This window comes from Nilaparvata lugens, chromosome X (assembly GCF_014356525.2).
Source record: "Nilaparvata lugens isolate BPH chromosome X, ASM1435652v1, whole genome shotgun sequence".
In the NCBI taxonomy this organism is placed as follows: Eukaryota; Metazoa; Arthropoda; class Insecta; order Hemiptera; family Delphacidae; genus Nilaparvata; species Nilaparvata lugens.
In genome coordinates this window covers 54602071-54616032 of record NC_052518.1, presented here as the reverse complement: position 1 = coordinate 54616032, position 13962 = coordinate 54602071, and positions in this window count along the sequence as shown.

Sequence of the window (13962 nt, the reverse complement as noted above, 5' to 3'; positions counted from 1 at the left end):
CTATCGAGCTGAACTTCAACATCATCATTATGCGACTCTCTTTCATCATACTTACTTCAAACTGTGAAGGAAGAAGAAGAGGACCAGAAGGACTATAATAGTTTATTATCTCGCTATACTGGTGACTTATCATTGGTTGAGTTCAAAGCCACTGATCAATTCCATCTGGTTTTTTTTTATGTTCAGTAAAAAACCTGATCACAGATTAGTGATCACAGATGAACCACAGAGTGGAAAGTCGGCTAGTATCTTGACGCCATAATCCGCCATCTTGAAAAATGTGTAGCATTGTAATACAGCAGTAGTTTTAATTTCTAACAAGATGATGCAGTCATGTGTTGTGGTCTTAGTGCACTCAAATCTTGGTTAGATTGATACCTTCCATTTTGTGTGTATTCTGTGGCTGAACGGTTGCTCATGAGTCATGACTGACAGATGTTTCCCCTGTTGATAATATTTTGTAAAAAAACTAGAAGTTAACCTATTTCATTATAATCAATTAAAATGGAAAACCATCAGGTGATTGGAGTAGTTTTAAATGCTTTGTAGAATATTTTAAATGTTATTGAATTTATGAAATCATGCATTTCTCTGCTCCCAAATACATTATAATGGAGTCCATTATTTGTAAACAACCTCATATTCAGCCATGACCATTTACGCTCAGCTACTCTATTTACGTTCTTTTCCATCAGTGGAAAAGAATGATTAACTGATCAGTGAATGAACTGGATATGACATATTTTTTTTCTTATCAGTTAGACCAAAGACCTTGAAGAGGTATGAAAGCACAATACCTATGCCTTCTCAATGCTATCTCTTACTTGAGATTAAAGGTTCCATTGAGGTATTTTAGCACTAGATATTATATAATATATATTTTTTGTAATATTATAGATCACAAAAATCTTCAAGATCTTTAGTATGTAATAATCTTCCAGGCTGTCCCCTTAATGGCTGATTTCAATTCCAAATAATCTAGCGCTGCATGTGAGTCTATGCATCGTTCAACGACAAAACAGTACATCGTTCAGAGCCACGTTCACTCACCGATCTCATCGTTCACTCACCGATCAGTGGCCTTGAACTCAACCATTGGGGTTAAAGATGGGAGGAAATTGTCATTCAGAACCATCAAGGAAAGTGGAATATGTAGATGTCAGTGTGTAGTGCAACTTGGACAAGGAGGAGGAGGAAGAGCAGTTGATGGTGGAGGGAGGGGATGCTGAGGGAGGAGATGATGGGGATTGCAGCACATTCAAACAGGTTAGAATTGATGATACATTTGCTGTTGTTGAGTTTCATGGATTCAAAGATGAGAATAATCAATTTATATTAAAGGAATTTGCAATGATTGATCCTGAAGATACTTAAGTTATATTACATTTCAAACCGCCATTTCCAAAATCACAGCTACCATGGAGAACCTATCGCGATGTATGTTGGTTAGAGTTTCATCATCACAAGATAAAATGGGAATTGGGTGGAATAGATTATTCTGATGATCTAATAAAAGCTTGTCTCAAAAACTATGATAGAGTATATACAAAGGGTGGAGAAAAAGCGGAATTCCTAAAGAAATTTCACAATAATGAAACAATACCTGATAATTTTGAAAGGCCTAATTTAAGAAAAGTGAATGAAAAGTATGAATATGTGTCCATTCTATACTAAGGAAAACAAACGCAAATATGAAGGATTTTACTACAATGGGCAAGAGGTAATTTGTGAATGGTGTGGATATCAATCATACATGCACAAGGCGAGAATATGCAATCTTACAAGTGATGTTGCTAATCTGGTTAATTTTTCAGTTCTGGTACCACTCATATAAAAGCTCTGCTACAAACAGAATCCATTCCAGTGTGCTGTTATGAACAGATCTGATCAGTGTTGTAATGGATCCCGAATGTTGGTTGTATGCTGATATAGAATTGGAATCAAAAGTATGTGATTACATAGACTGGTTTGATTTATGTGAAGAAGCTATTGCAAAAGCAAAATGAGAAAATCATGATGTTATGATTGCTGAACAATTAAAATTAATTTTTCTAAACACAGTGAATGTTTGTGATATGAATGATTACCTATGTTATTACAGACCTATGAAATTGAATGTTCAAAAACTAATCCAAATTGAGGATGAAGTGTTGCGCAATATAAGTTGATCTAACAAAGAGGATCCTTAGGGTTATTGACATTTGCAAACATGTTCAATCATGTCTGACCTTGGGATGGAACAAAGAAGAATGGTCACAGTGATGGTGAACTGCAAACCGGTTTAAACATGAAAACCTTGATGGGTGTAGAGGGGAAAACAGTGTGATACCTCATACAATAGTGAAGTGGCTTTCATTCCCAGTTTAAGAACAGTTGAGTGCAGAGACGTGCTATTCTACTCCTACATGATGCAGCAGCAGCAGTTCAATTTGACTAAATTCAATGAGACATCAAGGGAGAGTATTCCCTGCAGATACGTGACTCGAAGTCTGACTCCAGCTATCCAGTATATAAGGTGAGAATAGTTCGTACACTATTCGGATTGAGAAGTGTGATGCAATTATATGAGAAAAAAAGCGAGGACAACGTGTGTTTTATGACATACTTTTGCCAGAAAGGTTTTTATCAGACCTAAATGGACAAACTTTGGAAAGTTTTAATAATGGGAAGTATGTTATGAGATGTATTCACCGGGAGGATGAACCATCATTGGTACTTCTGGATGATGTAGCAAATTAGATGAGGAATAAAATGGAATAGGCCTATTTCTTAGCTGTATACAAATCAATTCTCTATATTAAATTATTATGAGTTTTTCATAGCAGTTTGGTATGGAATTGATATTAATGTTTCTGTTTTGAAATGGGGAAGCGTTTCAAGCTAACGCCTGTGCTTCGTACAGCACAAATATGGGGGTATATGAAGTTGAAAGTTGATACATCTTTCAAGTTTATATACCCACATCCTCCTGTCAGGTGGAAAGCAAAGCATATATAATAGTAGGTAAGTATTAGATTTGATTTAGGTTAAGCTTTTTAGAGCTGCAGTTCAGTTGTACATGAGTACTTCTTGTTTAATAAAACATAACCTCAAATATGTCTCATTGTTTTAGTTATTCCAAATTCAAAAAGTTGTCCAGGTTATTAATGGGAATAACTTTGGACGAATTTACAGAATTGGCTAATAGCATTAGATTCTTACAATTTTGTGTTCAGAATAATAGTAGAGTTAAGGAAAATGATGATAAAGAATTGTCTGATGATAGTGAATGGTCAAATTCGAGTTCAAAGTATTCAATCTTATCTAAAGTGTATGAACTCTTAGATATTGTAATTGAGGAACGTGGGCATTTCCACTATGGATGTAGCAATGATCATCATATAACAACAATCACAGATAGTAATCAATTGTGGGAGGTTATTTTCGATCTGGCTGAGTGAAAATGTATCAGGAAAGGTTGAAATTAGTGTCTTTTTCAGTCTTCCAGTTACAACATGTCTGTGGACAGGTTTGGACGTGTTTCACATGGTGAAAGTGATGAGATAGATGCTAAGGAATATTTAGAAAATCAGTTAAGTAGGCATAAGAAAACAGTTCTAACTAGATCTGACTTTGATAAGGAAAAGGCGGATTTGATTACATCCAAAGATAGTTTGAAGAAACAATTAGAATAACTTAAAAGAACAGTTTTGACAATATCAGATTTTAATAAGGAGAAGGCTAGACTAGTGTCATTTGATCATCTCAAATCAAGTTTGAAGATAATTACTGAAAAAGCAAAGATTAGTATTAATAATCTATTAACCAAAGATGAGTGTGGAAGAGAAAAAGTTGGATTTGTTAGTTTTGATAATCTTAAGACCGGAATTAGGTTATTAGAAGAGAGTATGATGGATTATGTGTACAATAATTCTGAATTCAAACAATATATTCATGATGCAATGTACTGATACACATAATCCATATTATCTGGAGAATGTGTAATGGCTTCAAGAACATTTGACTGGGCAGAGCTTGAAGCTCGTGGCTTCACATTAGAACAGTGTAGAGGATTTTTTTCGAAGAATTAAAATGTCTAAACCTGAGATCCCATTCAATAAGGATGATTTTTTAACGCCAGAAGAACATTGATTAAAACATTGATATGATGGTTATATCCAAAAAAAAACCATCTGACTAGGATAAGAAGCTAGTTTTAAACAAAATGATAGATCTGGATGTGGAGGGGGGATCAAACTGATGGATATGGGCGGAGATAAAAGGTTGATGACTTGAAGTGGGTGGAGATAAAAGGTTGATGACTTGAAGTGGGCGGAGATAAAAGGTTGATGACTTGAAGTGGGCGGAGGTAAAAGGTCAATGACCCCTGATGCTGGTCCCCGGGCCCGGGAGGCAAGGCCATGCCCCTGTTTGGGTAGGCTGTTCCTGTAATATCTTACTACTTTTGAGCCATCGCAGTTCTCAAGTAATTCATACTCATAGTCTGTTCCATGTACTATATGATAAATCAAAAATCGATTATAACTCCTGAACTAGAGGTGCTCAAAACGTGGGAACCTGCACAAGAGTAAAGGTCTATGAGAAGCTACTCTCAGCAGAAATTCACGTTTTGAGCCATCACAGTTCTCAAGTAATACTCAAGTAAATACTATGAGAGGTATGTCCCATGTACTATATGATAAATCAAAAATCAATTATAACTCCTGAACTAGAGGTGCTCAAAACGTGGAAACCTGCACAAGAGTAGAGTATTGACTGATTTGAGATTATAAAACAATGTTCATCATATAAGTTCATCAATGTTTATTATAGTTTCGAATATGTCAACACTGATGTTTATCTATTTTGAATTCCCACCAGGAGATGGGAGTAAGTCCTTGAATTTATATTTCTTTCAATTAATTTGATTGGTTTCATAATATTAGAGGTTTATTGTATTTAAAAAAGAAGTAGAAGGTATTTTTGAAAAAGTTGTATTATTTTCTCTTAATTTTGTATGAACAAAATATAGTTATCAGTTATCAACCGATTAATTCAAGTAATAAATGCTGATGAATAATAATTGATTCCTCCAATAATTGTAATTTTCATAAAAAATTGCTGACGTCCGGTATTACAAAAAACATTGAGAATTCGAAATCAGAACTCTCCCATCAATGGCCAAGTTTTACAAGCCGCAAAAATTGCTGAGTACAAATTGACTGAACTGAAATTGACTAACCAGCAGAGAGTCGCTCCACTCGTATAAAACGTGACTGTGCATAGAGCCTTACATGGAATATTTTTTTTCATCCAGTTTTACTGTTGGTAGCACTGCTGTAGAAGCAGATGTTCATTGCGCCCCTCCCACTCCCTTCTGTGATGATTGCAGCAACTATGCCACTATTATGCAACTATTGCATTCATTAAGTTTCAGTCTCAGTCTGAGTTGAGCAGTGAAGCAGACCATACATACATCTTTCCTGTTCTGATAAAGCAATTTCTTAGCCTACATTGTTCTCTAACGCACACTTGAGAGGCTCAACATTGAAAGCTCAACGGTGAGTGTGATTGGGCTATAGCCTATAGGCTACGACGATTATATGAAATTGATTCAGAATGCCAAAACAGGGTACAGTTTAAAAACAGTTAGAAAAAATACAGTTACAGTATTTGACAATTCAATGTTATGTCTCCATGTAATCACAATTTCCACGGTTTGAGTTAATTTTGAAGAATAATGGTCATCAAATTTTCTCAGCATTGAACTTTACACAAGTTCTATCCTTTCAAGATACAAGGTTATTATTAAATATTCAGTTATATTCCGTCCAAAAGCTTGCGAATTCTAATAAACATTGAAGTTGAAAATATATATTTCTAGTTCTGTTGAATATCCAAACAAATTTTGCGTTGGAAATAATCGTATCATGTTATCATAATGTCTCTAAAAGAAAAAAGTTATAAATTTGATAAGAGATCCATTTCTATTCATTGGAAATTGTATCAGTAGATGCATTCCTTTTTTGGATTAAAAGTTTAAAATACTCCTCTGAAACACTTTGTATAACAAGGCATGAGCATAATGTACGTAGATTGTAAACCACATCGTCTTTGACTTTGGTGTAGGCTACTTATTACACTAAATGAATAAACTAATACACTAATACACTAATTATAATACACTAAATGAATGAATAACTAATTGAATGAATAAATCAAGACATAACTATATAATCTTTTTTCGTTGGGGCTATTCTTGAATAGAAATAAAAAATAAAACTCCAAATACCCTTTTTTTAAATTGTTTATTTACGAAATGTTTCAACCTTGATGCCAACATCAAGTAATTGAATAAAATAAAATGAATAAAAAATAACATTGAATAAATACTATTACAAGCTTCTTATTTCTGATCATAGCTAGTACATTCATATGATTTTTCAAACTATAAATGTTAATTTTGAATTTATATTTAATAATGATAATAATAATAATAATGAGGATGATGCCCACATAAGTTCATAGGCTTGTGTGTGGGTAATGAGTGAGAGGGATGATGATGAGAGGTGACTACTTTTTAGTTAGTCAAGACCGTCGGCTTATCGTCTCCTCTGAAAGACTATATCTATGTGATTGTGCTGTGGTCAAAAACTTTTGCCCCCGGTCGAGATTAGAGCTCGGGTTCTCTTGATAATTAGACCGGTTCATTATCACTTACTCTAACGAGCCATCCAGTTAAATTTGCATGATTTTATAAAAAAAGGATTATTGATATCCAATTGAACTGAATTTATTATTTTATCTCTGTTTAATCATGGAAATATAAGTGTAAAACTGAGGCCCTGAAACCTGCACTGAATGTTAAAGACGAATTTCACATTTATGCACCGGCAAAATTAATAAGAGATAAAATAATAAATTTAATTCAATTGGACATCAATAACCCTACTTTTGATAAAATCATGCGAATATAAATTCAAAATTTACAGTCTTAGTCTGGGAAATCATATCAATGTACTAGCATAAGTGATCAGAAATAAGTAGCTTGTGATAGTATTCATTTAATGCTATTTTCTATTCTATTTCATGATAATGGCATCATGGCCAAAACATGTTGTAGATATTTAAAAAATTTTAAAAAAGTGTACTTAGATTTTTATTTTTTATTTCTATTCAAGAAATATTTATTATATAAAATATTATATATTGCTGGAGTTACAAACGATTTTCTCCTCCCATTCTGACTGGAAATTGACCATCTCTCTCAATGGAAGTGAAGATTATCTGATGATATTTCTTCATCTATGCAAGCTCTTTTTATTTTACTGCTGTTTGGTCTCGCTTCTTTGCTGTAATAGAAACAATAACTGAAATTGGGTCATGATTTTTTTAATTAAAGATAGCAATTGAATTAGAAAATTTCTCATAACTTTGGTAAGACTATTAAAAAAATGAGTTGATTGAAATTAGGGATACAATATTAAAAAGGAAAAGAAAATATCAAAAGTTTCCTGATAACATAAAATGAAGCTTGATTGATTGATTACTTTATTTATGTAGATTACAATATACTGGCTTATACACTGAACTTATACTATAGCTTACAATACAGCAAAGTTTTAGATGAATTTACATAACATAAACTAAGAAAAAAATTATTGAACTGTACAATGGTATGAAAAAAAAATCAATTTGGAATAACTATACAAGATAATATTGTAATGCATCTACATAAATTGGCAGAGCTTTGGACATATCAATGTCCATTCTTTAGAAAGAATATTAAAAATATCCTTCCCAGTAACTCTCTACCAAGTGGTCAAAGATTATAAAAACAAGGAGTGTCCTTTTCAGGAATATTGTATCCCAAATTCAAATCTCAAAAGCAGTGAACAACAGTACTAGTGTTCAAAATTTGAATATTTTTCATGAAATGGGATAGACATAGAACATTTTTGAAGAGAAAATAACTGTGGATTCATTCAACTATAGGTATTGTCTTAATAAGCTATTAGACTGAGTAAAAGATCAAAAGCGATTGCATGAAATTTTGATTCATTCTAACTCATTATAAAAATAGAGTTGATACTATTTCAAATAATTTGTAGATAAATAAGAAGTGGGCAATATTTGTAAATTATTTAAAAATTGAGAAAATTATAAAGAAAGACAACTTCATTTCCAAATCTATTTGAAACTTCTGACAATACTGGATCTGACGACATCAAATAAGAATTTCCAAAACAATTTTGTTTCCAATACAATACATCAAGTTGGTAATAAAAAAATATGGTTGTAGTTTTCATTTACCTGCACTTACACTGTAGACTCAGGAGCAGACACAGTAACGAAGAGGAACGAAGACATAAATGAAGAACACAGGAGACAGGAAAAACAACATATAGAAACTCAATAATTAAAACAAACCTATACACTACAACTAACTATCTCACTGGATTACTGGAGCGCACTGTGCGATATGTCATCCACTTTAAAGCTTTAAATTTTAAACCATAGTTAAAAGTGAACTAACAAACAGAAATTCTCGAATGGAAGAACTCTTGTCTTGTCTCAGAAATTCAAAACCAAACCATCATCCCCTCTCCACTTCGTACCTTGGAGTTGGCCGTTGGACACATTAGCACATAGTGGAGAAATATAGTGGTGACTGGAGAATGGTAAGTAGAAAGTAGGTGCATGTGCGTTTGTGTATGTGTGGAACTGTATGTGTATGTGTGAGAGAGAGAGAGAGTGTGAGTGAGTGAGAGAGTTGGTGTGAGAAAGTGTGTGTTAGAGGGAGAGAGAGTGAGTTAGTGAAGGAGAGGGTTAGAGGGCGAGTGTTGGATTCCTGTTTTCAGCCCAAAATGTCACTGACAAAAAGCTGTCTTCCCTTTTGTTTGAAAATTGAATAGGGTAGTGCAAATTCCTACCCATGGAACAAAACATTTCTTGTTGCATGTTCTATCCTTCAGCAGAAAACTGGAAACATGCTCCATGGACTGCTATATAGATTGCTGATTGAGAAGCTCTATCAAATATAAGAAGCAGTTGATATTTTAATTGAATTAAAGTTACGTTAATTTCTAGCGTAATTTTGGGAGGATTTGAAAACATTTTCACCAAAACATCCTAGACCTTAGTAGAGCGTATGTCAAATTGTAACATTTTATTAAAAAGTTCTCAAAAAACTAACTTATTCAATATTTTATCACAAGAGGGATTCTCACAAATGGTTGACTTTTTGTGTAATTTGAAACAGATAAGGTTTGCTACCCAGACAGAAAATCTATTTCCAATTTTTTATTTTAATCTTGTTGGGAAATAGTGATCATTAACATGCTTGCATTTCTCAGCTTAGAATCAGATTTCTGACGAATTTCTCTATACCCATAATATACATTTCATATTATGCAATTTACGATTATATTACATGATTTGAGTTTCATTCTATAATGTGTATAATTTTTCATCGAATATGCACTTTATTGTATAAATACCTTCCAAGGAATTCATCTGTAGTTCAGTATACTCTTGTACTGAACTTCTATTACAACTGTTGTAACTATTACAACAGTTTTCAATTGAATTTTGTATTTCGTGAAGTGGAGGAATATCAATGCCACAAATCAGGGAATTATTCATTGGCGAATTTTCATTTCTAATTAGCTAGTCTACGGTGTAGAATCTTAATTCAGATAGCAACTAGGTCTATTGCTTTGTAGGATTGAATGGAATTATTATTAATTATCGATTGGGAAAGAGTTCAACAAGTGACTTCTTCATTTCTTCGTCATATTCTCTGATGTGGTGCGATCTTTTCAATTTTTGAGGGACTAGACGTGCCCCTCAAAAAGGTGGAATGAACATAAAAAATTAAAGGAGAGTTGAACAAAAACATATTTCATATGGACTGAATGGAGGTTTCTTTGGAATCTAGTAACAAAGCATAAAATATTATAATATTTAATCTGAAACATGATAAGTCTGTATCTATATTCTTCTCTCATGACTAACTTTTACGCCAATTGTCTAATGACTCATCATCCATGTCAAGTCTATTCTTTATTCGATCGTTATTTACACTCTTATTATCTCAGTCACTGAATTCACTCCATATCCAATGTCTCAGTTTTAAAAGTTTACTTAGTTTTTTTTAAGTTTATCTCCCTTTTCTCCTTCCGATTATCAAGATTTATTGACTGATCTTCTAACCTTCAATAATTATGATTATCATACAATTTCAGGAGCTTCAATCAATTAATAATCAATGTAACTAGTGATTCCATTCAGGGTTGATTCCGATCATGAACTTCAATAAGAGTTCCAGTTCTATGCCAATCACCAGTTCAAATTTTAATCCACCAAATCCATAGGCCTATAAGCCTACATGTTGTTTGATTAAGACTCTTGAATAAGCAGTCAACCCTTCAATAAATAGCTTTGATCAGTAATAAAATATAAGCTCAGCTACTTAGTGATAAGTAAGAGACAATTATTGTCTAGAAAGTCTTATACCGTGAATAAACAGGTTTTCTATGTACTATCATCATAAAATAGTATATTTCACACCTAGGGCCGAAAATGAGATATTTCCGGCTCGAAATCGGTTCTTAAGTCCGAGGCCGTAGGCCGAGGACTAGAAAAGATTGAGAGCCGGAAATACATTTTTGCCCATGGTGCGAACGCTATTTTTCGCCACACCCAAAAAAAACTTCCCAATATATAAGAAATTAAAAAATAAATAAAATTCAAACAGCCTATTTTGATAGTTTGAATCTTGGTTATGACAACTTTTACTGTCAATTAATTTCAATATTACTAATTAATAATCTACAATAATGACCATATTTTTATACTATTAATATTAGGCACGAGCTTTGCGCCTGGTGCAATATCATGGATAGATGGATGAATAGAATTTTCATTACTATTTTGAAATCATGTGATGAAAAAACTGTCAATTAATTTCAATATTACTAATTAATAATCTACAATAATGACCATATTTTTATACTATTAATATTAGGCGCGAGCTTTGCGCCCGGTGCAATATCATGGATAGATGGATGAATAGAATTTTCATTACTTTTTTGAAATAATGTGATGAAAAAATTAATATAATTGCATATTTCACAGTTTTGTCTCAAAATATATCTAAAAAATTGATTGAAATTTAAATTACGGTAACTAATATAAAAAATAGGTAATAAAAGTCGAAATTCATCGACAAAAAAAAAAGTCATTGACCGAGATTCGAACCTAGATCATGTTTGTTATTCACTGAGATTTGAGTTCTGGCTGATGTGTTACGCCTTTATGCTCTCGGCCATTCCGTACTGTTGAACGTTGATGCCTGACTGATAACCCTTAGCATACACGTAATACTGTAATACTAGACTTCTAAAAAAGTTTACTTCACTCCTAAAAAGCGTACCGTACAAAAGACTTTGGCTCATGACTTATATTATTAAAATTGATATGATTATCTGTCTCACAATAAAATTTTCACTCTGAATTAAGTCAGATAACGTAGGCTATGTAGGCTACTATAATAATAGAGTATAGCGCAAATTTGAAGCCTGTTTGCTGGCATTTTCACAACAAAATATTGCTCTGAAAATAGTTAAATCATAGAGAAAACATTTGAAGATTCAATCTTGAGTGGGCCTAATGTTTTCTCTATATGGTTTAATATTGAAGAAAAATTATCTAAAAGTTTTAATAATGAATTACGGAAAAATTACTAGGAATTTTTCAGTCAATGCTGAGTTTTACCAGTAGGCTTACCTTAAACTTCAGATCTGTGCTGTATTTGCTTATTATTATTGTTGATTGTATTGCATTAAGAAGTGGAATTCGATAATAAAAAAGAAACAGTTATTAGGTACTCTACCTCACTTTTAAATATTGATACAATTATTGTACTTTGAATTCAAATTCAATTCTTCACTTTTAAATACTTGCGATAAGTACCTTTCTGACAATGGACAATGTAGCCAACATTATATTGTTGAGGCTATGGAGATATATCATCGCATTCTATTGTTTGATATCAAAAACACAATAATAAATATTAAATTATGAAACAGTAATTTATAAAATATATTATTATAGACATAATACCGCGATTCACGATACATAATTATATGGATTATTACAGTCATTATGAGATTATCTCTCTATGATTTTTGTGAGATCGGACACGATCAGCTGTTATTCAAGGTCATTTTACAGCCCTAGGGCCGTAAAGTTTTACCGGCCTGGTCGGAAAACAATCACTTTCGGCCTCCATATGACGCACGTAAACCAGCTCATTACATCCAAGTGTGGCGAAAAATAGTATACATAACAATCGATTGAACAATAACATTGATTTCATTTAAAGTCTACCCTTAAAGAAAATCTTGATTTCATATGAAGATGTGTCATATAAATTATTCTCTTGTATTTCTTCTTCTGTAAAAGGGGACTCAATTAATGAAACATTAGAGTCACTATCTTCAATATAATATTAGGGCATTTCCAGCAGCTGAATAACTTTTATAGCTGAATACAATGAAAACATACTGAATCAGACCAATTCAGCATTCAAAAAAGGCGCTGCACTAAACTTTAGTTCAAAATTCCAACACATGAACACTACAGGTTGGTCTCCTCTCCCCTGTATTGGAGGAGATTTTGGAAGGGAATATCCAAAAAGACAATGTAAAATAGGCTACTCGAGGATTGTTTGACACTCGCAATAGAAGCAAAATTCAAGGGAATGCATAGCAAGCCATATTCTAGATCAATTCAAATCGGCTTTAACTGACAAGGGGTTTTCAAGGCAAAGTGAAGACTTGTTTGACCCATGCAATAAAAGCTAAATTCGAACGAATACCCATCGAGTTATATTCAAGGTCAATTCCAATCAAGTCTGTCGGCTTTAACTGACAAGGGGTATTCAAGGCAAAGTCAAGACTTGTTTGACCCATGCAATAAAAGCAAAATTCGAACAAATACCTATTGAGCCATATTCAAGATCGATTTCAACCAATTTTGTTAGCCTTGAAAAACAAGGGTATGCTGCTTTCGATTCTAGTATGGAAATTCAGGGGGATTTCGAGTTGAATGTCAAGCAAGATCGTTTCCAGCTGGATTCAACTTCAGCCTTGATCGACAAGTGAAGGCTGCTTCTAATTCAAGCCTTGAATCAAGCCTTACTGCTGACTGGGATAGCAAGGACAATAGTAAGTCTACAAAAGCTTGCAAATCTTGTAACTCAAACAAGCATCACAGTATGCTTCATGTTTACAAGTTATCAGTTGATAAATCTCAAGTCAAATAATATTGAACAATCCAGTGCAGTAATGAGCAACACCATTACTAATGAAAGTAAAGATTCAGTTTGTTTACTGGGTACAGCTATCATAATAGTGTATGACACTACTTATGGTAGACCTCACAAAGCAAGAGAAATTCTTGATTCCGCCTCTCAGATGATAGCTATCAATAAAAGTCTTGTTGAAAAATTGCATCTGAAGCCTGTAGTTTCTGAGAAAAAGTTGATTGGCATTGGTTCTAACGCAACAAAAAGTTTTGGAGAAGTACAACCCATGTTTCATCGCCCAATAAAATTAATTTCAATCTTTATATTTCGGCTATGGTATTAAAGAATATAACATGCAATCAACCATCAGTCTCACTCAATCCGAGTGATCTCGAACATTAGTCAGACCTCAATTTAGCTGATGAACATTTTCACAAATCAGCGCCTGTTGATATTCTTCTCGGTGCTGATGTTTTCATGCACACTTTGTCTAAAAGCAAGCTAGGTGACTCATTGAAATTTGAAAATTCTCCCGGTGCTCTAAAACCTGTCTTTGGTTTTGTCATCATAGGTCAAACCAGCACTCAATCTCAAACAGCACATAGTTCTAGTGTCTAGTTAGCAACTTGCATCGAGCCCGTCGAACAATTAATTGAAAAATTTTGGACTTC